This window comes from Sarcophilus harrisii, chromosome 3 (genome assembly GCF_902635505.1).
Source record: "Sarcophilus harrisii chromosome 3, mSarHar1.11, whole genome shotgun sequence".
Lineage (NCBI taxonomy): Eukaryota > Metazoa > Chordata > Mammalia > Dasyuromorphia > Dasyuridae > Sarcophilus > Sarcophilus harrisii.
Window position 1 is genome coordinate 444,235,775 of NC_045428.1, and position 27,062 is coordinate 444,262,836.

Sequence of the window (27,062 nt, forward strand, 5' to 3'; positions counted from 1 at the left end):
TCTTACCAAGTTAAATGACTTCCAGGAGTTGAGACAGCAAACTAATAGCAAGATATTTGGAAAAGTTGGGTTCCAATTGTGAATAACTATTTTAATGAAAATGTCTTTCTGATACAAAACAGTATTTCTTCCATGAAAGATTATTTTTTCAAAGTTTGGAGAAATGAAACAACTATGAACTTTTCAAATTCCATTCCTCACAATGAGATCAGAATGGACCTTTAGAAATTTATTACAAATACCAAAGTCAGAAAGCACATCTCAAAAGAAAGGAGGGGAAAAATCTGCTGAGAACAAGCTACAATCAACATGTCATTTAAGATAAATTAGTATCTTTACTCCTCAAAACACAGACAGTACTTTTTTTTATTTTGTTTTGGGGTAATTCTTGATTTATAGACAGTCAAGAATTTGTTGCTTAATTCTCCTTTGGTAATAAAATTTTTGGATATTGTTACTTTGAATTGCTTTAGACAGTCCATCAGCAAAAGTTCTCACCTCTTCTAAAAGGCATTTAGCCATTTCCCACTTCATGTAGGTCAGAAGCAATCATCTCTGGAAGACTTTTGAACTATAAACAATGAGAGTTTTAAAACTTTAACATCAGGGGAAACATCAGTATGTAACACACCCTAAAATTTATCCATTTAAACTCACATGTGCCTTCCATAATTCTCCTTGCTATTGCCCAGCCTTGGTTATCCAGGATAACTGTGGTGTTTAAACAAGGGTGTGAGGTACTAGGTCAAGGAAAGTCAGGATAGGTTAATGTTTGTAAAAACACTTGGAAACAGACAAGCACTACACTGATTCTATTGTGTCAAACATAAAAGGTGTTTTATTTATGAGTAGAAGACCAAACAATGATAAATTAAGTTCAAATACTGAGTGTATTTTGGGGGGAGGGAAGAAAAGGATAGAAAAAAAAAGAGAAAAGAGAAAAAAAATGAGAGAGAGGAGTAGGGAGTTAGGGAGTTAGGGGAAAGTCTTGTTAATTATAATTATTTAAACACAAATAAATAAAAATAAAACTTATTCCAAATCCTCCTGATTTTAAGGACACAGATCAGTAGCAAGATCTATCATTTATCATCTTCCCCTCACTTGGAAAAGAACATCTTTATCTCCATTATCTGGATGAAGGAAGTTAGAAGAATTAGCCCTTGGCTTATGCAAAATAATTTAGTGATTAAAAATCTAAAAATCAATACTTTTATATTGAGTTTATAAAATTCTACATAAGAAGGAGAAACAGAATATAAAATTAGCTTTGAATTGGGGTGATCTCAAGGTCACTTCCAACTTTACTAGTTTATGATTCTGTGTTCTATTTTAATCATTTACTTCATCCTCTAATCCTCCCTAAGAACAATTGATGATCATTTTATATATATATATATATATATATATATATATATATATATATATAAAATACCTTTTTCAAAGTGTTATCCCAACAAAAGTGCTTTGGAAATCTTAAAAAATTGTATAAATGTGTCATTACTACTATTGTTATAATTATTTTCCTAATGATGAACAAGCAAACAATAAGATCTCTATCTGTAGAAGTCAAAGAAGTAATGGGTGCATCTGTACACTGTGATTTGGAGTCACAGAAATCACAAAATTTCAGAACTTTGGTGTTGAAAGAGATATCAATGACAACTCATACTCAAAAGAAATCTCCACAATACAACTACAAAGTAGTCTTCTAATTTTTATTTAAAAACTTCCAGTGAGGGAAAATCCACTATATCCCTTGACAGCTCATACTACTTTTGAATCTCTCCTCTCTTTCTCATCCAAACTGCTAGAAATAATTACCTACACTTGCTTCCTCCAATTCGTTCCCATTTATTCAATTTCTCAGCTCTTTGTCTCCTCATTACTCAAATTAAATTAATCTCTCTAAAACTACAAGTGATTTCTTAATTTTGAAATCTAATTCCTCCTAAATAGTCTCCTCTCTGGTTTTCATAACACTACTCTTTCCTGGTTCTCTTCTTACCTAATCAACCTTCTTCTCTGTCTCCTTTATATCATGTCCTCTAATTATAGGAATTTCCCAGCATTCTATATTAGACCCTCTTATTTTCTTCCTTTAAATTGCTCCTTTTGGTGACTTTATCAGATCCCATGAGTTTAACTATCATCCATATGTGGATGACTAAAAGATCTATATATCTAGTCCATATCTCCTCTCAACTTCAGTCTCACAAAATCAGTTGCCTAACCAACATTTCAAATTATACATACTGGAGACATAATTTAAGATATCCAAAAATAAACTAATCATTTCCCTTAAACTCACTTCTCTTTCAAACTTTCCTATTTTTGTGAAAGACATCATCAGTCTTCCAATGCCTTAGAATTCATCTCAGCAAGTTCTTGGAGTCCTTACTCTCTCTCTCTCATTCATGTATCTACCCAATTCTCAAATCTTGCTTTTTCTTCCTTCACAATACCTTTTCTCTTTACTCAAACAATTACCAGAATAGTTCAAGGCCCCATCACCTTCTGCGCCTAAAAGTTCTCTCTACTGTTAAGGGCCACAACTCTGTACTTGAAACAAGCATTCTTACAAGGCACTAAGTGGAATTAATAAGACAATGGTTATCTACTTTAGAATGATGATTAATAGTTCTCTACTTCAGTACATGTACTTAGGACTTAATATAGTTCTACAAGATTGACACCTATTCTCCAAGATACACACCTATGATAATGTAATTATATTAGAACATATACTGGGATAAACTCAACCAGACAGATTCATTCTATCCTCCTTTGTGGTGGCTGGAGACTGGAGCACAAGCTTTCAGAGTGAGACAGACTTCAAGATAGAGACCATGGTGCTAGTCCTCCAGCCTCCCCCACAGAAACCAAGACACATTCCAGAGGACTGCAAGAAAGCTAGGCCAGGCCCCAGGCAAGGAAACTAGACTTTGAAAGAGATTATAAAGAATTTGGACTTTATCTCTGGCTATTCTCATGGTGATTACTCTGCAGAAAAGAAGCTGGTCCAGAGACCTCCAGAAAGCCAACCAGGAACACTACACTCTACCTCAAGTCTTACCATTCCAATGTATCTACACACTACTGCCAGTCATTTTCTTTGAGTTCAGATGTCACCATATAATACCTCTATCCAACCAATGTCAATGGCTTCCTATTGTCTCTAGAATAAAATGTGACCTTTCAAAGTTTATGTTACCTGGTCTCCGTCTTTCCAGCTTCATCCTTCCTTCTCTTGTACTCTTCAATCCAGCCAAACTTGCCATCTTTCTATTCTTTACTCACAGAATTCCATTTCCCATTTCCATACTTTTGTATCGGCTGTCCCTCATTCCTGGAATATATTATATCTTTGCCTTATACAATTCTCCTGTTCATTTATTAAGAGGCAGCGCATTTCATCTCCTATCTCATCTTTTTCATGAATCTTCTCATTATCCTCTAATTTTTGCCACTCTTCCTCCCAAATTAAATTAAATTGTATTTAACTACTTTGTATTTATATTTACTAACTTTATATTTACACTTCATTTACATAAAATGTATACACTTTTCAAATAGGGTTTGTTTCTTTTTTTTTATTTTGTTTTTATATCCCCAGTACAGTAGTTGACACACAGTGTATGTTTAATTAATACATGATTATAATTTTTTTCTCAACAGAAAGTTTAAATTGGCCTCTTGCAACTTCCAAATGTTTGCTCCTAATTCTGACTGCTAAAATAAAAAAAAAAAAAGTCTGATCAAAGAAGGAGTCCTCTCAAATTTCTTTTACTACACAAATATGGTTCCAGTACCTAAATTAGGAAAAAAGTTAAAAGAAAGAAAACTGTTGACTAATTTCCATAATGACTATTGATACAAATTTTTTTTTAAATAAAGCCCTAGCAAAAATAATATACCAATATATGACAAAGGTCATACACTATAATGAGGTGGGATTTATACCAGTAGCAATGCAGCACTAGTTCAATATTAGGAAAACTATCAGCATAATTGACCATATAAATAACAAAACCAACAAAAATCACATGATTATGACAATAATTGCAGAAAAAGCTTTTGATAAAATACAATATTCATATTTTTAAATGTTAGAAAACAACATAGGAATAAATATAACTTTCCTTAAAATAAGTACTAGTTATCTAAAACCCATCAAGTAGCATGATCTGTAATGAAGATAAGTTAGAAACCTTCCCAATAAGATCAGGGTGAAGCAAAGATGCCCATTATCACCATTGTTATTCAATACTATACTAGTATTTCTAGTATAATATAGCAATGAGAAGAAAAAGAAATTAAAGGAATTAGAGTAGGTAATGAGGAAACAAAACTCTCCCTCTTTGTAGATGATATGATGGTATACTTGGAAAGCCCTAGAGAATCAATTTAAAAAGTTGAAATAATTCACAACTTCAGCAAAGTGGTAAAATATAAAATAAACTCACATAAATCATCATTTGTATATATTATCCAGAAAGTCCTGTAGCAACAGATAGACAGAAAAATTTAATTTAAAATTTCTGTAGAATAAATAAAATACTTGAGATTCTACTTGCTAAGAGAATCCCAGGAATTATATGAACAAAATCACAGAACACTTTTTATACAAATCAGATCTAAACAACTGGGAAAATGTGTCTTTTTCATTGGTAGGTCAGGTCAATATGATGAAAATGAAAATTCTATCTAAACTAATTTATTTATCAAGTGCTATGTCAATCAAACTACCAATAGAGCTTTAAAAATAATAAAATTCATTTAAAATATCAAGGGAATTAATAGAAAATATGTGAAGAAAGGTGGCCAATCCATATTAGATCTCAAATTGTATTATAAATGAGTAATCATCAAAACAATCTTGTACTAAGAAATAGTGACAGACAAGTGGAATAGATTAGGTACAATATACAAAAATAAATGACAACAATAGTCAAGTGCTTGATAAACTGAAAGATCCAAGTTTTTGAAAATGAGCTCACTATTTGACAAAAATTTTGGTAAAATTGAAAAGTGATTTGGCAGAAATTAGATATACATCAACATCTCACATGCTATACCAATATGAGGTCAAAATGAGTATAAGAATTAGACATTATGATACTCTGAGCAAATTACCATGGAATAACTTATTTGTCAAATCTATGGATAAGGGAAGGATTTATGACAAAACAAAAGAATAGAGAAAAATATTGGAAGTAAAATAGGTAAATTTGATTAAATTAAAATGAAAAAACTTTTGTAAAAACAAATCCAATATCACCAAAATTAAAAGAAAAGCAGAAATTGGGGAAGAGGGGAGGTTTTCAGTCAGTTTCTCTGATAAAGGCATCATTTTCTCCCATATATAGAAAACTAAATCCAATGTATAAAAAGGTGTCATTCCCCAACTGATAAATGATAAAAGAATATGAACAAGCAGTTTTCGGAAGAAGAAATCAAAACTACCTGTACTCATATAAAAAATTCTCTCTAAATCATCATTGATTAGGGAAATATAAATTAAAATAACTCTGAGGTACCACCTCACATCTATGATATTGATTAATATGACAGTAGTGGAAAATGACAAATCTTGGAGGGGATGCCGAAAAATTAAGCACTAATATAGTATTGGTGGAATCTAACCATCCTGGAGAGCAATTTGGAACTATGTCCAAAGCATTATAAAATGATTCTACGTGATTTCAAATAAATCACTAAACATCTCTTGACCATTGTTTTCTTATCTATAAAATCAGGAATGGGCTGTGTGCTAAGGTCTCTTTTTTCTAGTCCTCAATCCAACAGTCTGTCGATAGATATGTGAATTTATCTGTGGAGAATTCCTTCCCCTGTGGATGTTGCCATACCCCCTATTTTCTTATTCTTCATAATTCTTCTTCATGTCTTTTTTCCCCAAAAAGATTCATACAAATGCTAAAGGTCTGTCTCTGGTTCTTTTCATGTTTTATAGGTAACAGTGTAGTGTTCAGTCTGTCCATGTGTTAGCCTTCATTCTTGATATATGACTGGCCCACCTCCTTTCCCAGACATACATTTTGTCTATAGTGTCTTTCACGACACACCATTGGATAGGCCACCCATCCAGTTAGTCCATCAGTTCATATATCTGAGACTAGTACTACAGATAAAGAAAGAGTTGGACACAGAATTGAGTAGGAGAGGTAAACCAGGTTATTTTGTCTTGGGGAATTGTATTTTTATTAATTCCAAGGTTCTTGTTGCCAATTTTTTTATAAATCCATCTCTTTAATACCAAGATCCTCTGCTAATGCTAGATGACTACAAATCATGGAACCAAAGAATGAAAAATGTAGATGAGAGAATGTTAATAATGCAGAGTAAACTTAAAGGAGTATTGTACTTACTTTTTTTAAAGTTAGTTGTTATTCTCCAATTGATAAATGGTCAAAGGATATGAACAGACAATTTTCAGATGATGAAATTGAAACTATTTCCACTCATATGAGTGTTCCAAATCACTGTTGATCATAGAAATGCAAATTAAGACAACTTTAAGATACCACCACATATCTGTCAGATTGGCTAAGATGACAGGAAAAAAATAATGATGAATGTTGGAGGTAATGCAGGAAAACTGGGACACTGATGTATTGTTGGTGGAGTTGTGAATGAATCCAACCATTCTAGAGAGCAATCTGGAATTATGCCCAAAAAGTTATCAAACTATGGATATCCTTTGATCCAGCAGTATTACTACTGGGCTTATATTCCACAAAGATACTAAAGAAGGGAAAGGGATCTGTATATGCCAAAATGTTTGTGGCAACTCTTTTTGTAGTGGCTAGAAACTGTAAAATGAATGGATGCTCATCAATTGGAGAATGGTTGTGTAAATTATGGTATATGAATGTTATAGAATATTATTGTTCTGTAAGAAATGACCAGCAGGATGAATACAGAGAAGCTTGGAGAGACTTACATGAACTGATGCTGAGTGAAATGAGCAGAACCAGGAGATCATCATACACTTCAACAACAATACTATATGAAGATCAACTCTGATGGAAATGGATATCTTCGACAAAGAGAAGATCTAATTCAGTTCCAATTGATCAATGATGGACAGAATCAGCTACACCCAGAGAAGGAACACTGGGAAATGAGTATGAACTGTTTGCATTTTTGTTTTTCTTCACAGGTCATTTTTACCTTCTGAATCAAATCCTTCCTGTGCAACAAGAGAACTGTTTGGTTCTGCACACATATATTGTATCTAGGTTATACTATAACATACTTAACATATATAAAGCTGCCTGCCATGTAGGGGAGGGGGTGGAGGGAGGGAAGGGAAAAGTTGGAACAGAAGTGAGTACAAGGAATAATGTTATAAAAAATTACTCATGCAAATGTATTGTCAATAAAAAGTTATAATAAAAAAAAAGAACACACAAAAAAGAAAGTCACATGTTGAATTTATTAGATTCTTTAAAGGAAAAGAAAATGGTATTTAGTATAGTATATGTATTATCTTTATTTCTATTCTACTTTGTAACAGAATTGCTCTTTTGATTTGATATTTGTGAAACTAGAATAATAAACAACAAAAGCTTTCAAAAAAAATAAATGGTGCCTCAGGTTGTTTTTGCTTTTTCCAAGATACCAAGTAGTGCTGGGTCTGGAGTCAAGAAGCCTCATCTTCCTGAGTTCAAATTCAGCTTCAGATTCATTAGCTTTGTGGCCCTGGGCAAGTCACTCAACTTTGTTTATCTCAGTTTCCTCATCTGTAAAATAAACTGAAGAAGGAAATGGCAAACCACTCCAGCATTTTTGCCAACACAATCCCAAATGGGATCATGAAGAGTCAAGCACTACAGAAAATGACTGAAAAACAAAAACAAAAGTTATTGACTGAATAAGGTATAAAAGATTTTCTTTAGAATCAATCCCAACTTGTGAACAGTCAGAATGTTTTGTTATTGTTGTTTTCTTGTGTTTTGTTTTTGTCAAAGAAAAGAGTAATATACACTCTTTTAGAATAAAGTAGCTTTAAACTGAGAAAAAAATAAAGTTAGTTGTAAGATATTTACCAACATATTCCTTGGTGAAGGATTTGAGATTACTGTGAAGGTGAAGAACAATGTTATGGATAATAAGGCAGGAAAATAAAGACAAACTGATGAAATTTTTATTGACCAAAGATTTAGATCCAAAGAGATTATTTTTCTGAAAGTCACAAAGAATGATCTTTTTTAGACATTGGACACTCAAAGATCCCAGCTGGTTCTTTTTAAAGGGAAAGATTATTTTCTCCATCACTTTCTTAAAGTCTAGACAATCAACAAGACAATAAATCAAACCCTGATTTGTATCATTTGCCAATTTTAGGTAAAATTTAATAATCAACTCTTGCAAGCCAGAATGAACTAGCTCCAGTACACCCCTGCTTCTTCTCCTTAGCCATTTTCCAGACCATCACCTCTGCTCTGACTACACTCTCCCATTTCTAACTACCCCTTGATGAATCAGTTCAGTTCTGCACTATCCTCTGCACTTGAAGGCATACTTAACCCTCTTTTATAAAGAGACAGACAGAGAAACCAAGAGACAGAGACTGAGAGACAGAGATAGAGAAAGGGGAGAGATAGGGAAAGAGATAGGGAAAGATCCAACTATGTTTATATTAGTAAATATAGATATAGATTATAATTCTTCTCCTCTCTCATCTTTCCTTTTTAGTTGAATGGAAAGTGTGACTAGACTGTGTCATTAGTGAAGATTTCAGTGATTTCCAGAAGATGGAAAGACTGGTAGAAGAAAAGATTGAAGATAAAAGGAAATTTGTTGTCTATACAGATATACAAACATACATAGATACAAACATACATAGATATCACAATGCCTGGCATATACTAGGCACTTAATAAATGTTTATTAATTGATTATCTTAATTGGGTCCTCTGTGCAGCAAAATAGTCCTTTTATAACTCTCTAATTGATTCACTATCCTGTCTGTTTTGGTTGGTTTTCTGGAGGTCTCTGTATCAGCCTTCCTTTCAGCAGAGTAATCACCACAAGAATAGCCCAGGTGATAAAGTCCAAAAGTCTTTATTGTCTCCTTGGCTGGGGCTCAGCTAGCTTTCTGGAGGTCCTCCTGAATGTGTCTTGGTTTCTGTGGGGGAGGCAGGAGGACAACCTCAACAGTGTCTGAGTATCTGTCTTGAAGTCTGTCTCAGTCTGAGAGCTTGTGCTCAAGCCTCCAGTCCTTTGTCTTCTCCAAGTCTGTCTCCGAGCCCTTTCCAAGTCTGTCTCTGGCTCAAAAGGGCCTTGGTCTCAGTGGAGAAATGAAGGAGGACAGGTCTGCCACCACGGTGCTGTGAGATGGAATGAATGAATCTGGCTGAGTTTGTCCCAGCTTATATACTCTATTATAATTACATTATTATAAGTGTGAATGTTGTAGAAGAGGTGTCAATCTTGTAGAACTATATTAAGTACTAAGTACATGTACTGAACTAGAGAACTATTAATCATCATGCTATACTAGATAACCATTGTCTTATCAATTCCACTGAGTTAGCACCTTGTAAGAATCCTTGTTTCAAGTATAGAGTTCTGGCCCATAACACTATCCCATTTATTATATTAGATATTCCATATCTTTTTGTCTCTCCTCAAGCTTATGGCACCCCTGTCCTCCACTTCCAAATAAAGGCCTTGCTTCATACACACAGAAAAAAAATATTAAAGTTATTTGTTAAAAGCACCTTCTTTTTCCTTCTTCCTCATTTTATGTCTCTCAGATGCCTTGCACTATTTTCTTCTCCTTGTGTTCTTGCCAAGGTAAACTCCTCTATACATATCTTTGCTCTCCTTCCATCTAAACTCCTTCAAAAGACTTCCCTTGCTATATTCCACAGGCTTTTACTAATCTCTACTCTCTCCCTATATACTGAATGCTTTCCTATTATCTACAGACACTCATATTGTCTCCTCCAATTTAAAACTTTCATCTCATTTGATCATTCCCTCTAGCTATCCTCATATCTCTTTTTTCCTTTTGTTGCTAAAATCCTTGAGAAAACTATTAGATAGTTGGTGCCTCTGCTTGCTTTCCTTTCATTCTCTTCAAAACTACATGCAATCTGGCTTCTAATCTCATTCATTTGAAAGAACTCTCTCCAAAGTTATCAGTGATCTCGATCACTAAATCAAATAGATGTTTCTCAATTTTTATCTCTCTTGACTTCCCTGCAGCTTTTGAAATTATCAGTCACTCTCTTTTCCTGAATAATCTCCCTTTTCTAGATATTTGTGACAGTGTTTTCTCCTGATTCTTCTGTCTTATCCCTCCTTCTTAGTTTCCTAGAAAGGGTGTCCAGGGAGACTGTGTCAACAGTATGGGGCAGAGGTTAGTGATTTCCAGAAGATAGAAAGATTGGTGGAGAAAGAAATTTAAAATGAAGGAAAACTTGTTGCCTATAAAACTGGCATTTCAGGGGGTGAAATGGAAAATGTGGATAGCATTCTGATAGGCTATTGAGATTGAGGGAATAGGCATAATGAATTGAATGTGATAGGAATGGGGTTTAATGACATACAGAGGATCAAAATCAGAGATATATGGAACATATGACCAGCTTCAAAATCAGAAGGATTTCCTCTTTCTTTGCCTTGTACTTAATGAGTGCCTATTATTGATAATGATGATGATGATGATGATAAAAAATCAACCTCAAGAAATCTAAATTTGAGAAAAACTAAAAGATTATGGGCTTACTTATCTTGTAATGTTATCAGAAAACAAGCAAACCTTAACATCTATAACTTGCTGCTAATATGGTGACAAGTCTATTAACATTGTTACCATGGGTGTTCTTATGTAGAATCATGACACTGATTTGATAGGGAAAAATGATATACATTAATCCTATGAACTGCATCAACTTCATTAACATTGGTCCATCCATAAAATTACAGAAAAATTAAACTAGCAGTAACCTTAAAAATCATTTATCCCAAATCTTTCTTGTGACAAATTAGGAAATTGAATCCCATTGCATCTTGAATGAATATATCCAAGCTCATATAACTAATTAATGGCAGTGTTGGGACTAGATCCCAGTTCTCCTGATATCTGGTGCATTGGTTATTTCATCCCAGCACAATGCCTTCTCTATAATACAGATCATTTTTGTGTCTTTGGCTACATTTGAATATTTAAAATTGAATATAAAATTTCTCACCCTTAAAGTATTTTGAAATGAAACTTTGTCAAATGATAGAATTTTAATATCTGCCAGTATAATTCCAGAAATTAGAATCAGTTACTGTGCTTCTAAATGGCCCTATGATTTAGATTCTGAGGAACTGAAAGCACGGTATTTTGGGTAAAAAACAAAATCAATATCTGGAATTCCTTGCCTTCCTTGTCCTACAAAGCCCCAAAAATGGCTCCACAAAATGGAAAGCATTTAGTTATTTGTTTGTTTGTTTGTTTTTTTGATGAGGTAACTTGCCCAGGATCATAGAGCTAGTATGTGTCTAAGGGCAAATTTGAACTCAGATCCTTCTGTGTGAAGATCGTGTATTTTTAAATCGACAGGAGTCAGGAATTCAGGTTAGGGGAAAATCATCAGTCTTTATTCTCAGTGAAGAAGGATAGGAAGTGGAAGAGAATCGGTGATAGCAATGTGTGCAGCTGAGTCAAGAAGCTAGCTCAACCAGCAGCCACACAACCAGCAGCTCGGAGTCTCGACCCCAGGCCCAATCTCTCCCCGCTTCTCTTTCTGTCTCTCTCTCTGCCTCCACCCACCAAAATCGTCATTTCCTATACAACACATCAGGACTTGCACGGAGAGTGGGCAGGGACCATTCTTTATCCAATCATGTATATTAATAGAGTATAGCCCAATTACTATTTAGCCTCACGTACTTGGGACCTCAGTGCATCAACTCAAACCTCAGCCCATTACACTTCTGACCCCAGCAACCCTGCTCTATATACTCAACTACCTAACTGCTCCAAGATTTTTGGAGGACTCAACATGATTTGGCAATATAAAAACCATGATTTTGTGCTACCTGTTTTAATATATTTGCTATGTAGATACTGTCATGGTCAGTTGCTTAAAATATTTTCAATAATGATATACAATACTTTTATGAACATTGAATGAATTGTGACAAATCAAGGTTAAACAAACTCTTCTCCATTCATTTTTACAAGCATTAGGCACTGTTATGTACAGAGCAATGTAATATATTTCCAGGAAGAAGAAAGGAAATAGTGAGGGGAGAGGATATAATTATATAAAAACCCAGTACAAAAATATCAATTAGTATTGACATGTTAATATATGTCAATATCAATAATATCCTTGATGATAAATCTGTCTAACTGAACATTGTAGAGCATTAAAGAAAGGTGTGTGGCTATTTTCAGACATGGTGGCTATGCAACAGAAAGAACCAATTGTCCCAGAGCTTTTTATGTAGTAAAACTCTACATTTGATTTATGACCATTTGCAGAGGGCCAGATAATGGGGAAACTCTGGGTAAGATGCAAGGGTAAGACCCTTTAGCCCAGAAATTTAGCCCTGCTGACAATATCTGGTTTGGCTCCCCATTTTCCTTTGGTGTCCACATCCCTTCCTGAGAAGTCAGGGAGGGTGTTATGGTGTTTCTCTTTGGTATTCTCATTTTTTCCTGAGAAGTCAAGGAAAGCATGACTACCTGTGTTCTATTCTACTTGAAGCAAGGGATACTTACAGCAGGATGCTTATACTTAGCACTTACTCAGTGTGATTGATGAGATAATGGTTCTCTAATTCACACATACTTAGTGTGCTGTAATGATGTAATCATACTGAGGTATTTAAGGGCTGAGAGGATTGAAAATGAGAGACTTCATCCTTTACTACTAGGGCTAGGGTCTCCTGCCTCCTTCACTCCTCCACTAAGATCAAAGCTGGTCCCAAGATCCTCCAGAGAGCTAATCCAGACCCTACAACCATTTGTCTTTTCCTCTCCAGTTTTTAAATATTTCTTAAATCTAGCAAACATTCTATCTTCTTAGAGCAGACTGTTTTCATAATGCACATCAGAATTTACCTCTACACTAATGTGATTATGAAGCTATGAAGATCTGACTCTGAAAGTACATTTCTCTTTTTATAGAAAAAAATATCAAAGCTTTACTTCAGTAAAGTTGGGGTCAACTATTAGAAGCTTGGGGGGGGGGGAAGAGAAGCATAGGTCAGAAGGTTTTGTTCAAGATGGCAATGCTATACCCAGAGATTTAAAGGCAAGTGAACAGGGCTTTAGTTAAATGCACTCTGACATAAATTTACCATGATAAGATAGTTTGCTTAGCCATGGAGGTGACTTTTAGGCCTATCAAAATGCTAGAGCCCAACTTTGGCCCTTTCTTTATTCCCTTGCCTGATGAGTCTTTTATTCTTTATAGAACAGTTTAGAGTGCAATGGATGGAGAACTCACTTATACACTCAACTAGTAAATCAATAAACAAATTACAGTGGCAGATTATAGTCTTTAATCTCAAGAAGCTCACAGAACAATGGGGAGTACAGTCAAGTGCTCCAGATATATGTCTCCAATTGCAGTGCTTTCCTCATAATAATCCCTATTTATATTTCTTTTACAACTCCACTTGTTCCAATTATGGCTATTCTTTATGTCTAAAATATCTTTAAGTTTTCATGTCTAGATCATCTTCAGGAAACACTGCTACAAACAGTACAACAGAACTCCACATTTATGTTGTCACAATGTACATTTTTCAGATTTGTAAATGCAATTCTGAGAGCAGTTTACCCAAAAGTTTGGCCTTGTAGTAATAATGAAAATAAAAAGGATTGAGTTGAATAGGAGGTGAGAGAAAATGATGTTCTACTAGTGGAGTCAGGCAGCTTCTTTTCACAACCATTTGGACATGATCCATCTTGTGCCATGTGAAGAAAAATCCCACCTCATAAAGTATGAAATATTAATTGGTGATGGAGTATGTCTACTCAGTAAGTATCAAGTAATATGCAAAAATTCAGAAAAGCCTGCCACAAAAAGTCTCTCTCTCTCTTAAGGTCTCCTATTGATAGCATTGTGGTACAGAAAATTGACAGGGTAGACAGTTGTCCATAGTAGTTAGCAGCAAGAGGTCCTACTATGTTCAGCAATATGCAAATGGTCAAATGAGATAGCTTAAAATAAACATTTCAAACTACATATGACTATATACAAATTATATATGTACTATATACATGAAATATGCTCCAAATCATCAATAGTAATACAAAGTAAAGTAATTATAAAATTTTACTTCATAGTCTGGAAATTGGCAAAGGTGGCAAAAAAGTAGGAATAATCAATGTTGGAAGGAATAATCAATGAGAAGACAGACATATCAATACTGTTGTAGAGGCATGAACTTATAACAACAGTTTGGGATATTGATTTGGAATTATATAAGAAATGTGACTAAATTTTACATACATTTGGAGACATAGCATCCTGAAGAAATGGTGATTCAATAAATGCTGAAACATTAATGGTAGCATGTAATGTCCCGGCCAGCTTTCTGGAGGTCCTTCAGACAGGCCTTGTTCTCAGCAGATAGACACCATGAGAATGGTCAAGAATAAAGTCTAGATTCTTTATTTTGGCTCAGTCTTGATCTTAATGCAAGAGGCATAAGAGCCACCATGAGACTGGTGAAAGATAGAAGGCTATCTTCCATCCTTGTTAGCCCTTATATACCTTATTGTAATTGCATCATTACAGCATACTGATTATGTGTGAACTTAGAGAACCATTACATCATCATACTAAGTACTAAGTATATTTGTGAACTAGAGAACCATTATCTCATTAATTCCACTGAGTTAACACTTTGTTTCAAGCATGCTTCTCCAGAGTTCTAGCTCTCTACAGTAGCAGTGCTGTGGTAAATAGCTAGGAATGAACTAAGAGTCTATCAATTGGGAAATGGCTGAAAAGATTATGATCCAGGAAAGTAATGAAAGATTATATAGTACAATACAGTAAGATATTATGTGTAGTGCCTTTTATATGGCTATATCTCTAACTTGTCCTTGAATTTAGTATCTGGAGTTGGGATGGAGCTACTGTTGCCAGGTTCTTTTTGATTATGTACTTTTATAGCATGAACCCACTGCAGTGTTTTTATATTTTTAGAAATCAGTCAGTTGGAAAAAGAAACTCAAAACTCACTGAGATGATGCAATAAGAATGATAGCTATAAAACATTCCTCATCCCAAAAAATTTGAGGTGAATTCTCCAACAAATACATAAAATCAACCAGAAGGTACAAACTTAGAATACATTGGAAATGATTCAAATATATATGGAATATATGTTGCAAAACAACTATTGTCTTCATTATTTAAGAGATCTGATGTCCTTTCACTTTTCATATCTTTCTTTTCATCGTACTCACTTGGGTGCATCTTCTCTTATGGCTGAGTTGCACAGCTGTGCTGTTTTGTCTGTTTCTTCCCATAGCTTGCCTCCCAAACAGAAAGATTAACTTCTTTTTCCAGAGTTCACTTCTTTTTCAATTAACAAAAAATTAGTTTCTCTCATCACTCCACTCATCACTATTGACAAAAAAGAAGAGAATAAATCCTTGTGACAAATACATACAATCAAATAAAAAAAAAAAACCCTTCATTGGCTATGTTCAAAAAATACATGCCCCATTCTATATGTCAAATCCATCACTTCTCTATCAAAATGTAGGTAGCATGCTTCATTCATCATTTGTCTGCTGGAATTATGATTATCATCACATTGATTATAGTGCATATGGCTTTCAAGTCTTGTTTTGGTTTGGTTTTGTTTGTTTGTCTTGTGTTGTTTTTACAATGCAATCATTTTTATGCCATTTGTTCTCCTCTTTCTATTTACTTTTATTCTTATAAATTCCTATCAGTCTTCCCATGTTTCTCTAAAATGGCTTTATTTCTTGCAACACAGTAGAATTCCATTCCTTTATAATTATGTGATATACAATTAGATACAACTGTATGTATCATAATTTGTTTAGCCATTCCCCAACTGAGAGGCAATCTCTTAGTTTCCAACACTTTGTCATTACAAAAAAGAACTATTTTAAGTATTTTTTGCACTTATAGGACGATTTTATCTTTCTTTGATCTCTTTGTCAATGCTACTAGGACAGCAATACTATACAAAAATTTCATCATGCAATACTATTAGTATGAAAATAATAACAGTATTGATCATGATACTAATATTGCTGTATAAAAACATTCATAATTTAGCAACTTTGGGGGCATGATTACTTTCCATAAGAGCTAGACTAACTATCAATATATGTCTCAACATTTCTCATTTTCCTTTTTCATCAATTGTTATGGGTCAGAACTCTGAAACAAGGATTCTTATAAGATGTTAAGTCAGTGGAATTGATGATACAATGGTTATCTAGTTTAGCATGCAGATTAATAGTTCTTTAAATTCAGTATGATTGATTTAATCTTACAATAAAGAATGGTTTCCTAGTGATATAATGATTGGTTTATACTCAGTGTAGAGCATATAAGATGGGACTCAGAGCCAGAGGACAGAGGACTGGAGGCAAGAGATTAAGCTCTTAGAGCCAAGGAGAGAGAGATACATTTCCATCTTCATTAGATTTGTGGTGGCTGGCCTGTCCTCCTGCATTTTCTCCACTGAAACCAAGTCCTCTCTGAAAGCCATGAAAAAGCCAGCTGAGCACCAGGTGAAGGAGTCAGTAAAGATATTTGGCTTTAACACCTGGCTGTTCTTGTGGTGATTACTGAACTGAAAAGAAGGCTGTCCCAAGACCTCCAGAAAACCAACCAAGAATATTACAATCAACTCTGTCAGTCTTATAGATATGAGATAGAACCTCAGAGTTGCTTTCAATTCTATTTCTTTAATTATTACTGATTTGGAATTTTCTGGGTCTATAAATAGCTTAGATTTTTTTCCCCCTGAGAGCTCATTATTCATATCCATTCACTATCAATTGAAGAATGACTTATTCTTTAAAATTTGAATCATTTCTTTATGTCTTAGAAATAAGACCTTTGCAATACCAATAGTCCTGTGGGAAAGAGCCATCCACATCCAGAGGAAGAACTATGGAGACTGAATGTAGATCAAAGCATAATATTTTCACCTTTATCTGTTTGCTTGGTTTTTTTTTCGTTTTTTTTTCCTGATCTAGTTTTTAATTTGATTTTCCTTGTGCAGCATGACAAATATGGAAAGATGTTAAGAAGAATTTTACATATTTAATTTATATTGTATTGCTTGCTGCCTAGGGAAAGAGAATGAGGGAAAAAATTTTGGAACACATGGTTTTTTAAAAGGTAAATATTGAAAACTATCTTTTCTTGTGTTTGGAAAAATAAAAAAACCTGTTATATAAAAAAAGAAGATCTTTATCAGAGAAACTTGCCATAAATATTTTTGTCAGTTCACTTTAATAATAATAATAGTAATAAAAATAATGTGTGTCTATCTCTGTGTGTGTCAAGCACTGTGCCAAGTACTTTAGAAATATCATCTTGTTTGATTCTTGCAACAATCCTAAAAGGTAGGTGCTATTATAACCACAATTTTACAGTTGAGGAAACTAAGGCAAACAAAAGTTGACATGTCCAGGGTCACTTAGACAGTAAGTATTTGAAGCTGTATTCATATTATGGGAATTCATACTTAAAAGAATAATGAAGCATCTTTTCACTTCATTTAACACATTAATAAGTATCTCTATTATCTTTCACTTATTTTTTATGATTACATCAATTGGGCTGGGCAGGAAATCAATTGGTCAATTTCCTTTCTACTGCCCCCTAGATATATGTGAACAATTTAGAAAAATATGGGAAGGTGTATATAAACTAAGATGGAAGGAAAGAAGAAAAACTTTGAACAAGGAGTTACATTCTACTGAGCAATAAGATATATAACATAATTCAAAAGTATGTGAGGATTACTAAATATTAGAAAAATAATTAACATAGTAAAGTATATTAAAACAAAATAGCCACGCACATGATTATATCAATAGATGTAGAAATGTGTTTGTTAACACTCATTTATTTTAAAATCCTAGCAAAACATTTGCATGGGACCTCTTTTTTAAAGATGCTTTTTTAAAAAGTATTTAAAGCCTAAACTAGCATTAATGGAAATGGAGAAATACTAAAATCTTTCCCAGTAAATACAGATATAAAATAAGGATGAATTTTTTTTCTCCACTAAAATAATTGTATAAATATTATCAATGACATTAAAACAAAAGAAGAAAATTAAAACTAATTCTATTTACTGGCATTAGGCTTACTTATTAAACATCAAAAAATCAACATAGAAACTAAATGAGATAATTAATAGCTTCAATACTGTAATAGGGCAAACAATAAATTCACAAAATCAACGGTATTTCTAAATAGATACAATAAAATCCAGAAGGGGATTCCATTGAATATAACTAAAAAATATATTAAATATGTGGGAAGTAAACTATCAAGATACAATAAAGACATGTATACGTACAATTAGACAATATTTTTCTAAGGAAATAAAAAAGACTTAGCAAAATTAGAGAAATATTCAGTATTTATGACTGGAACATGCCAATATAATAAAAATTGTATACTAGGGCAATGAAACTACCAAAGAGGTATTTTATAATGATAGATATAATAACAATAAAATTCATTTCAAGGGTAAAAGATCTAGAAAATGAGAAAAATAATAGAGTAAAATTAGGAATGGAAGAAAAAGTAGTACTTCCAGGCCTTAAATGATATTATAAAATAGTGATCATCAAAATTATTTGGTATCTATTTTTAAAGTAGGTCAATAAAATGGATCATATAAGAAATAATGAAAAATATCAAACTCAGTTACTCAAGGTTTGTTAAACTCAAGAACATGACTTACTCTGGAAAGAACTCACAATTTAATGAGAACTGCTAGTAATACTAGAAAATAGCACAGTAGTAAATCAATTTACAGTAACATTTTATGCCACACATCATAATGAGCTGAAAATGTTTATGTAGCCTGAATATCAAAAATCATACAATAAAAAATACATGAGAAAGAGATAAGGTACCTTTCATACATATAAATAGGAGGAGAGTTCTTAGCCAAACATAAAACTGAACTCCTCACATCAGATAAAATAGATCATTTAGATTATATAAAGTTGGAAATCTTTTTAAGAACAAAAATTGGTCAATTAAAATAAGAAGAAAAACTATCAGTTTGGAAAAAAATTTCTATCAACTATGTCTAAGAGTTTGATATGCAAAATATCAGGAAACTTTCACAAATACATAAGACTAAAAGCTATTACCCATTAGGTAAATGGCAAAAAGAATATGAACAAAATATTTGCAAAATAATAAAAACCTTCATCATGTGGAACATTAAAAGAATGCTCCAAATCACTAATAATAAGAGAAATTCAAATCAAAATAACTCAGATTTCACTTTACACACAAGAATTTGGTAAAGATGATTAAAAAAATAGAAATCATCAATACACAAAATCATCAAAAGAAGTGGTCAAATCATTCAGGAAACTAATTTTAAATAATATTAGAAAAGTAATTAAGATGTATGGGCCTTTACTGCTAAAATTATGTCATAAAAAAGTCAAACATGATTTTTACAAAAAGGTCCTAATGTCTACCAAAATCTTCTTCTATATGGTAGCATTTTAAATAAGTGAAAAAAGCTATCAGATTATCTGTAAGATGTCTTTTCTCTAATTATTTCAACCCATTTTCCTACATCACAATATCAATTTTTCTCACCATCCTGGTTACCTTTCTCAAATGCTCTCCATTTTGTCAATATTCAATATTCTTGAAATGGGATAGCCATATACAAGATATGGCCCAGCCATAATACAAAACAATGAGTGGATTTATTATCTCTACAGTCATGAACATTGTGTCTTTATGAATACAGCCTAAAAACACATTAGCTTTCTTGCCTGTCATATTACACTTTAGATTCATGTTGAATTTGTCATCTGTTTAAACCTCCATATCTTTTCATATAAACTTTTGCTTAGTCATCCCTCCTCCATACTTTGCTAATATAATTGATCATATTTATTTGTAGAACTTTTATATTTATTCCCACTGAATACTATATTGTTAGTATTATCCTTGTATTACCTGTCTGGATCATTGATCCCATGTAGATTATCCAAAACTTGAAGAGTCATCAACCTCCCTTACAAAAACATAATCTCAAAAAATGAAGTTGTATTTGCAATTAAGTGAAGCAGACAAGACTAGTAACTGAGTTGGTAGGGTAAAAATAGTCCACAATGAATAGTCTTAACACTAAGAGATTTAGTCTCTATGACTTGTAGTTGTCTCCTTTGTAGAGTTCCATTCAGCAACAGTTGGGAGTTTATTTGTCTAGTTTACTATTTCTTTATATAATATTTCTGTGTTAAGTGCCACGTTTACAATAGTTGTCAACTTCCAGTGAACAGAAGTTACCATAAATAACTTGTAGGTATTCTCTGTTACTTACTCCTTCCATTGATATGCTATACCCCTTTCACAATCTTCATGTGGAAGCCTTTTCATCCCCAGCACTATCCCATGAACACCAGTTTCCTTCTATTCAATTTTCAATGTCATTTGACTGCCCCCAGCACTCCTTAAAACACTCCAGCTTGGCAATCTAATTATTCTCTAGCAGATGACACTTATCATACTTCAGCCTTCAGTCCTCATTTTATTCACTTCTGTCTGTAATTGGACAGGTCATATGTTTTCCAGTAGAAGTCACCTTTTTCAGGGGATTGGCTCTTTAATGGAAATTCTATGGAGACAAATTTCCAATAATATTTTTATAGCTAAAAGAAAAGGAGGGGTGGGAAGGAAGGAAAGAAAGAAAGAAAAAAGGAAGGAAGTTAGGAAGTTGGGACGGAAGTTGGAAAGGAAAGAAGGAAAGAAGGAAGGAAGGAAAGAAGGAAGGAAGGAAGGAAGGAAGGAAGGAAGGAAGGAAGGAAGGAAGGAAGGAAGGAAGGAAGGAAGGAAGGAAGGGAGGGAGGGAAGGAGAAGAGAGGGAAGGAGGAAAAAGTGGAGGGAGGGAGGAAGAAAAAGGAAAGAAGGAAGGAAAGAAACTATACTACCTCCAATATTTTTAAGCTTTCTCTCATATACAATCCCAAATGTCATCATACAACAAATCTCAGTATTGTAGGAACTCCTAATGCTATACAATCAAGTTTGTTATCAACTCCATATAGTTTATATAGTTTATGCTGTCCTTACCATTTGCTTCCTTTTTTTCGCATAATCCAGGCATTTCATTTTCCACTTATATCTACATTTCCTACTGAGTCTCAAGGATCAGGAGAATAAGTCCACTCACTTTCTAATGGTCTCCATGTTCAAATACAAGAGATTTGGTAAGCTAATAAGCATCTAGAAAAGGAAGCATCAGTTACAAGGAATCAAAATGGATTCCCTAAGTATATCATACATGATTGACCTCATTTTCTTAACTAGACTGATAAGTTAGGAGCAAACGTATATTGAAGCAAGATATCATTAAGGCATTTGATGAAGTCTTTCATGTGATACTTGTACACAAAGGGAAGAAATGTGGGCTGAATGGTAGTCAACTTCAAAATGAATTAAACAACTTTGTCCAATGTTGAATGAGTCAGTAACAACCAGAAGATCTCTATCCTTTCAATATTTGTTGTATAAAGACATAATAAGGGATACTGTCAAATATGCATATCATAAAATGTTGGGTTAAAATACCCTGCATAAGAATCAAGATCCGGAAAGATCTATACAGGTTGGAAAATTGGGCTGAATCTAATATGACTAAACTTGATAGAGATGAACATAAAATCCTGGATTTATAATCTAAATATCAATTATAAAGGATAGGGGAGATATAGCTTGATAGTCATTCATATAAAAAGAAACTAGGGGATTGATTGCAAATGTGATATGAATAAACTGTGAAATTACTGAAAAGAAAGCAACTTAAGGACATAGTAAAAGAAGTTCAATATCAAGAGTAAACAATTATTACCCTACATTGAACAAATCATATACAGCAGAGAGGAATGTCTGTCCCACAGATCACCTGAAACCATTTGCTAAATCAACTGCAGACAATGATGAGGTTAGGATAATTATATCCTAGGTTAATTATAATTATATATCCTAAGAAATATAATTATCCTAGGATAATTTCTAATTATCAAATTTTAAGAAAGACTTTGTCCAGAGAAGAATGTCTAGAATTGGTAAGGAGCTCAAATCCTTGTTAGATATAATAAATGAAGGAATTAGGGATATTTATACTTTGAACAAGTCTTTCCTGGAGAAGATATGGAAAAGACTAAAGCTATCTTTAAATATTTGAAGAAGCATCATTTGGAAAGGTAATTCAATTTGATCTCTGTAGCTCCAGTTGGCAGAATTAGGATTAAAGGTCAGAATATAAAATAAAACACATTCTGTAAAAATATAGACCAATTGGCACATAAGTATAATAAATATATATGGATATATATATATATGTATAATTATATATGTAATGTGTATATATACATATGTATACACATCTACATATATTATGATATCTCATATGAATTTAGCCTATTCCCCTCAAAAGGATTTAAGCTCCTTGAGGAAGGACCTATCTTATTTTTATTTTGTGTGTAAACAGCACTTAGCATTGGGCAAATAATATGTAGCTAATAAATATTTTAATTCATTTCCTCCGATTTTATCATCCAATAATAATCAAAAACTCTAAAATCAAATCCCATTTACAAGGACTTTTAAAGTTTCTTATATATATTCATATAAGAATATCTAAAAAATGAGATATATCTATCTGGGCCTCAGTTTCCTCACCTGTAAAATGAGAGTATTCAACTGAACACAAGGTCATTTCTAGCTCTAAATTTATGATCCTATAATCCTGTATCTAAGGAGGAATAATATGGGTATCCTTGAGATTTGAGGACTTAACTTGAAAGTGAAAAATGAGTATTTGGTTTACAGATATAAAACCTCAGGTAATGGGTTTTTCCCCCACTAAATTCCTGTGGGACATTAAAGGTTTGGAGGCCAGCCAGTTTAAGCAGACAGTAACATCTATCATATACTACCCACATTCACCTCCACTGTTATGCTAAAAGAAAATATTTCTTAGTTATCTTGGTTGATTTAGATTTATTGCTACATTTAATTCAAAAGAAAACAATCAAACACAAGAGTGTCTTTTCTTCTCTCCCAGCAGGACATTGGCATCCTTAAGACAGAGGAACTAATGATGAAAAAATCCTCCCTTAACTGAGAAAAGGGAGTTGTCCTCAGACAGTTAGAATTTTCCAAAATTTAATTTCTTTTCAGGTGTAAAGAAATAATGAAACTCATAAAGCCTGCATTATTTAATTATGTGAAAGGTAAAATCTGGGGCTTCTTTTCATAGCTCACTCTATGCATCAGACTCAATGTTTGGTCAGAAATTATCATTGAGATAGCTCTTTGTAATAGTATTATGTGTGTTTTATTTCACTGATTATTTGTCAGTTATTGATAAGCAGAAAACTTCTCATTTAGACTACAAAAATAATGATAAGCCCCAATAAAACTAGACTCACCCAAGTAAAATTAGATGCTATCCTAAATCAGCATGTCTATCCCATTTTTAAATATAAAAGTGACCAAAATTTAAGTGAAGCTATAGGCACAGTAAAAGTGTCACATAAAATGCTATAATATCAGAATTGAACTTCTGCCATCTTTCCATTGCTTAGTCAAGTGGAGTCAGAGACATTTCTGAAAGAACCATCTTGATGGCCATCCAAAGAGAACACCAAGTACAGTTCAAATTTGTATTTGGTGATGGAAGTATTGGGAAAACCACAATTTTAAAAATAACACTTGACTTTGGGAAGTAAATAGCACCTTTGGTATTGAAGTCCATCCTCTGATGTTTCATACTGAGAGAGGTCCTATTAAATTCAATGTAGGGATTTAGCAGGCCAAGAAAAATTTGGTGGTCTGAGAAATAGTTATTACATCCAAACTCAGTTTTTCTATTGTAATGCCAAGAATATATGTAACCAGCATAAAGATCTGGTATTTGAGTAGAAAAACAGAAATGTGGATAATGCAAAAATATCCCAATAGTGTAGCAACAAAATGCATATTAAGGACAGAAAAGTTTAGGTGAAATTAATTTTCCTCCATAAGAAGATGAATTTTCAGTACTATGACATTTCAGTCAAAAGTAACTAGAACTTTGAGAAGCTCTTCCTTTGACTTGCTAAAAAAAAATTTGGGGTGACTCTAATTTGGAGTTTATGGATATGCCTGCTGTTACACTTCAAGAAATTGTCATGAAATCAGCTTTGGCAGCACAGCATGAGCAGGGCCTACAGATTACTCGAGACAGCTGCTCTCTCTTGAAGATGATGACCTGTAAGAAAATGAAATTAGAACTCAGAATCAGAGATCTAGTTTTATAGGCAATTGTCCTATGATGCAGTGGTATGTATTTGCTGTTTTATTCTGAGCAGAATACGTGCTTGATCTTTGGGATACTAAAGAGATAAATGGGCTTCAGAGTGTATATGACAATTTAAAGGATATATGATTTATATTTTGGACCTACATATTTAGCTATTTTGAACCAAAACTTTATCCCCAGGAGGTTTAAATATAAGACTGCTGTAGTCCCATCACAATATTCAATGGTGAATCTTGTTTGTTAGTATTCCCTTTAATTTTTGTTTAGATTATTTCAAATATCTTTTTTAAAATATACTATGGCATCCCATAGTTTATGTTTTTATCATGTTTTCCTCCTCAAGAGTCTTCTGACCCTAACAATCTAGAAATCCATCAGTCACTCTTTTCATGTAAATAGAAACACAATGATATTTTTGATCAACATATCAAAGTACTAGAAGAACAACAGTGTTTTCTGGGCACTGTTGATAGCAAGTGACAGTGTCCAGCTTCTTCTCTAAGTCCTGACAACTATGCAACAACAAATAAAAAACATACCAATGATTTATTGATTTAATTCTACTAAACTGGGCTCTGTGTTTCTTTAAGAAAGGTGCAAGTATAAGTGTGAGAGTCTTGAAATACTGCCATTACCATGGCAATTATCTGTGTTTAGAGAGTGGTATAAAGTCCCATGTAAATAAGTGACTATAGAAGAGTATAAGTTAACCATGCTTCTTCACTGGTCAAAATCATGACCAGTGTCTTCTGTTTAGTACACCTGATTTAAAAAACAAACAAACAAACAAACAAACAAAAAAGTAAAATAATATAAAAAACTAAATTTTTTTTCATAGAATACTCTAAATCCCAGAATGTTTGGGGGAAAGAGGTTGTTTTTGTTTTTGTTACCTATTGATTGTTTTCTTTTACATCTTAAGGTTGAAGGGGAAATCTAGTTATTCTGTCCTCTGAGAAAGAGGATTTTCTAATGAGAGGTCTTGTCCATGCCTTAGTTGATGACTTGCATATTTTTCCAACATACAATACTACTCAATTCTACTCCAAAAATCCCTTATGAAAAATTTTATTTCTTTGTTTTTAAAAGGCACAAAAATATAGCTTCACAGGATTTTAGAGTTGAAAATTATCTGAGATCATCTAAATCAGGGATTCTTAAAGTGTGTGGTTTTTTTTAATATTCTGAATCCTTTTAGTAATGATTAAGTATCCTTTTAACAGAATTATGTTTTCAAAAGATTGAAAAAAATGTACAATTTCAGATAGACATTAGCGAAAAGAAAGATTTCAATTTTCTTTTCTAAGTTCAAGAATCCCCTATTTTAATCTGTAAGACCTTCTATAATATCTTTAATATCTTCAACTTAGACTTAAAAAAATGTCAAGGTATATATAACTTTCTATCTCCTAAGGCAATCAATATATTCTATTTTGAATCTATTCTGACTGCAGAGAAATTCTACCTGCTCTCCAACCAAAATCCTCTCCTCTGTCACATTCCCAAATTGTTTCTAGTTCTGTCCTTTAAAAAGAATAATCAGTTTTCTACCTGATAGCCTTTTTGTATGCTTTCTTTTTTCCAGGCAAAATATTCCCAGTTCCTCTACCATTCTTCATGGTATAGTCTCCAGTCACCTCACCATCATGGTTAATCTTTTTGAGATATTCTTCAGACTTTTACTGTGCATTTAGACTCTTTTTAAAATGTATTTTATTATACTTTTAATTTATGTAATGCCCAGAACTTAATAAAGTACTCAATATGGAAGCTAACTGGGGAAGTTTTTAGCAATACTCTCAGCTCCTTCATCCTAGCTACTATGGCAGGTAATTGTTGGGTAAATGAGGCACCCACCAAAAAATCCTTAGCCCTTGCACTTCAAAAGCCAATACACTACCACCATTTACTTTAATATCACATAATAGTATGCACTTAGGAGATTTTTCCCTCACCCCCACTCCCCACCCAATCCCTTCCAATTGTCCCATGCAGTGATTGCATCAATGTAGAGCACAACAGGTGTGGAAATTCCCTCCAGCAAAACAGAATGAGAACAGTCCTGTAATGCTTACTCTGAACAAGTTGCCTGAGGCCACAGAGGGATTAAATAACTGGCCTATGGTCACACAGCTAATATGTGTCAGAAACAGTACTTGAACTCCAAGTCTACCAGAATCCAAGGTGACTCTGCTAGCCTTAAGTCTCTTCACCCCAGGTTATCCTTCTCTCAGCTGTCAAAATTATATTCTTCAAGGTTAATTCTGACCATATCACTCTCCCTTTCTATTCAATAAACTTCAGTGACTCCCTGTCAACTGGCTGGCACAATGGATAGAGTACAGGGTCTGGAATCAGAAAGACTCATCTCCCCGAGTCCAAATCTGTCCTCAGACACTTACTAGTTTTGTGACTCTGGGCAAGTCATTTAATCCTATTTGTCCCAGTTTCCTGGTCTGTAAAATGATCTGGAGAAGAAAATGGCAAACCAGTCC

General features: G+C 33.4%; 1 pseudogene; it reads left to right on the plus strand.

Annotated features, from left to right (window-relative positions):
* The first annotated feature begins 23,890 nt into the window (after positions 1-23,890).
* On the plus strand, positions 23,891-24,522 carry LOC111719826 (annotated as a pseudogene).
* Positions 24,523-27,062: the final 2,540 nt, after the last annotated feature.